Source organism: Pinus tabuliformis, chromosome 4_2 (genome assembly GCF_031772625.1).
Source record: "Pinus tabuliformis cultivar Carrire ecotype Pingquan chromosome 4_2, CPIR1, whole genome shotgun sequence".
NCBI lineage: Eukaryota > Viridiplantae > Streptophyta > Pinopsida > Pinales > Pinaceae > Pinus > Pinus tabuliformis.
In genome coordinates, this window is record NC_142304.1 from 1,061,030,381 (window position 1) to 1,061,034,425 (window position 4,045).

General features: G+C 35.1%; 1 pseudogene; it reads right to left on the minus strand.

The window, feature by feature from the left end:
* Positions 1-1,888: 1,888 nt before the first annotated feature.
* Positions 1,889-3,024, minus strand: LOC149173272 (putative LRR receptor-like serine/threonine-protein kinase At3g47570 pseudogene; annotated as a pseudogene).
* Positions 3,025-4,045: the final 1,021 nt, after the last annotated feature.

Sequence of the window (4,045 nt, forward strand, 5' to 3'; positions counted from 1 at the left end):
CAGAGGGATGTTCCAGTGGCAAAAAATAAATGATATGCTCCCACTGCCTGCTCCCACTGCCAACAGGTTTGGGAAATAAAATTACAAAACTACCATGTCTACTCCTTTTTAGGAAGTTGGTAAGTTTCCTCAAGGTATGGAAGCTACAGGAAATACAGTGACCTGAAAACTATAAGAAATGAAAATCCTAATGTTTTTATACTTAAACAGTACCGAAACGTTACATGCTCTGAAATAATAGAGCTTTTGAAACAAAGCCAAATCACATCCATTTCAATACAAATTAAGATAAAAGCCACACAAAATTCAGAGTTCAGTGCATCATTTCAGCGATCATGAAATTTCGGAACAAGTCTATATATTTGGAGTGCTTAGACTACTGATATAAAGTGAAGTCATGGTTTAACTGTTGATGAAACTGGTATCTTTTGGGTAGCGAAAATCTTGGATGAACCAGTTAATAAATAAAGAGATGCAAAGAATTTTCAATTTAATTTAGAACCTACAAAAGAAACAGCCTAGTAATTTTTTTAAACTGAGCTACAGAATTCGTGGAGAAACTTATTCCAGCTTGAGATGGTGAACGTTCTTCATTCATGGAGAAATTTATTCCAGCTTGAGATGGTGAACGTTCTTCTTAAATAATGTACTGTAACTTAGAACAACAGAAGGAAGGGCATCCTCATTCATGCAGAACAACTGGATAAATTTCTTTGCTGGTAATTCGTTTGGAACGGTCTGATAGTTGAATTTATAATTATAAAACAATTTTAATGGCAAAAAAATTGTCCTTTCGTGTCAGATATAAATCTACTATACATTCATAAAAATACACGCTATTGACGTGTAATCAAACTTAGAATAATCATGAATATGTTTCTGGAATTAGTGGTGCTTTTGAAATTAGTAGTACTATAGTGGAAAGAGAGTGATCAAATAGGTCTTAAAAATTACAAAATACTAGAGTACATCAATAGAATTAGTGGTGCTTTTGAAATTAGTAGTGCTGTAGTGGTAAGAGAGTAATCAAATAGGTCTTAAAAATCACAGAGGACTAAAGTACATCAATAGGCACTGGGTAGAAGGAAACAGAAATTGCCTTCTTAATTTAACTAAGATATTATTTAATATTTTAAACTAAAGAACAAAATAAATTGTCGTGGTAATTTAACTAAGATATTAAGTAATAGCTTTATACTAAAGAACAAAATATGACATGACCAGAGTCTACTGGTGAATGTAAAGACATGGAAGAACAAATGTGTTGACATGGAAGAAGTTGTGTATTCTTTTAAGTTGTAAATTGTCTGGCTCAAATGAGACAAGGATATTGACTCTTTTATCAGGTCGGTATGATAAGAAAATTCAAAAAATTTAAATTAGAGAAATCAACATTTTTAAGTAGGATACAAAGGCAATATACACATAGTTGTATCACCCACATAGGAAACATACATGTTAGTATGGTTCTTAGTCAAATAATTGGCATGATAAAATACTTTTGATACTTTAATAGTTTTTCCTTGAAAAGAAGAAGATTGGTGATTAGACTCCAAGACAAGACCTTCTTCACTCACAATGTCAATTCCCAATGTTTCATGCCTCATCCAAAGGCAAGCACAGACAAGTTAACAAGGGATGGATAATGTAACTATATATTCACACCCACATGTGCCCAAAGGCAAGCAGAGACAAGTTAACAAGGGATGGATAATGTAACTATAAATTTACACCCACATGTGCCCAACAATAGACATGATTAGAAAAGAAGGGGAATAAAACTAGTTTTGCAACAATAAAGAGGAAAATAAAACTCACACTACATGCAGCGAATGACAATGGACTCAAATTATTATATAGTCTAGAGTCACTGCTCTCTTACAACACTCTAGAATGTAGAAGAGCTTTGGCCTCTGCTAGCATTGTTGTTGTGAGTTGTACTTGCATCACCCAACAAACATGTAAAATCTGATTGCAGTTTTGGAATGCCACCAATGCTTTGAAAAGTGTCTCTAATGGATTCAAGTGTTCCCACAATGTCCATCATAGTAGGTCGTCCTTCAGGGGAATCTCTTGTGCAAAGCAAACCAATGCTTAAGGATTGATTGAGGCAGCTAAGATCTTTATCTGCTTGAGTGCTTGTACTAGCCCCTCTCAATAAACTCTTGTCCACCACTTCCCCTAGTTGATTTGGAAAATGGTTACCCACCCATTTCTGTAAGTTCATTCCTTGCACAAACATGTTGTCAATAGGCTTCTTTCTAGTGAACATATCCAATAACAATATTCCAAAGCTATAAACATCACCTTTTGTTGTGATATGCCCACCCAATCCATATTCTGCATCAAACATTCTCGTCATAAGGTTTATAGTTCAATATATTTAATAAAAATATGAAACTCATAATATTGTCTAAAATGCCATCTAGTTCAAATAATACCTGGAGGAATGTAGCCCACTGATCCCTTAAGTGCAAGTGTAGAAGTGAAAGTTGAATCCTCATTATTCGCAAAATATATGGTTGCAATCCCAAAGTCTATTACATATGCTGTCAAATCTTCACCAAGAAGCACATTGTTTGGTTTCAAATCACGATGGATCACTTGCATGAAACAATGGTGATGGAGATACACCATGCCTTGGGCAATGTCTATTGCTATATTCAACCTTTGAATCAATGTCAAACCACTTTCTACTTCACCATTAGGATATAACCACTGTTCTAAGCTTCCATTTGACATAAATGTAAATATCAAAGCTTTCATTTGGAGGTCTGAATATGAGGTTATGACTCTAATCAAATTCCGATGCCTGACTCTACTCAAAACTTTGCACTCCTTTTTGAAACTTTTGTGAGCCCCTTCCCTTTCCAAATTGAGAAGCTTCATGGCAACGAGTGTCCCATCATTCAAAACCCCTTTGTACACTTTCCCAAAAGTACCCACTCCCAACAAGTTGGCATTGCTAAATCCATCTGTTGCAGTGATGAGCTCTCCATAGGAAAATTCTTGGGTGCCCCACATTTAAGGATGCCCCAACCTCTATAGGAATATTCCTCTTGTGATATGGTCTACACAAGATTTCTATAACTAAACACAATACAATAGTGACTACAATTGCGACAATAGATATGCCAACTTTTCTCATATGAGAAAAACTTTTGTGCTTATGAGTACAGCACAATGACAAATTTACCCAAGGTCCACAGAGACTGGGGTTTCCCATAAATGCTATGGCATTAAGATTTTTGAAAACTCCACCTTTTGGGACCTCTCCTAACAAGTTGTTAAAAGAGAAATTCAATTGGCTGAGCATTTTGAGATTTACCAATGATGCAGGTATTCCACCTGACAAATTGTTGGAGGATAAATCTATGCCTTGAAGACTTAGAAGTTCATCGAGTGAGATTGGGATTAGACCTTCAAGTGCATTGCAAGAAAGATTTAGGTATTGTAATTCTTTGCAACTTCCAAGCCCACTTGGAATATAACCAGTTAGTCAATTTGTAGAAATATCTATAGCTTGAAGCATAGTCATCTTGCTTAGTTCCAAAGGCAAGTGACCCTCTAATAAATTGTTTGAAAGGTTGAAATAGAAATCTAAATTAGCAAGACTTGCAACTGTTGGAGGTATCTCCCCACTAAGCCTATTGTATGAAAGGTCTAGCTTTAACAAGTTCACACATTTTCCTAAATTTTCTGGTATTTTACCTGTTAACCTATTCCTACCAAGATATAAATACCTTAGTTGCTGAAGGTTAGCTATAGAATCAGGAATTCTTCCTAACAGATTATTGCTTTGGAGGTCCAAAAGCCCTAAATTTTTAAGTTGCCCAATTTCCATTGGAATATTTCCTTGTAAATTGTTTTCTCCCATAAATAACGTTTCCAAGTTTTGAAGATTTCTTAGTGTAACTAGGATTGCCCCGGTGAAAGAATTAGCAGCTAAAGAGAACTGTGTTAAATTAGTTAAGTTAACAATTCCCTTAATTAACCATTAACTCAACATTATATATAAGGGTGGAAAGCTACCAACCCCAACTAA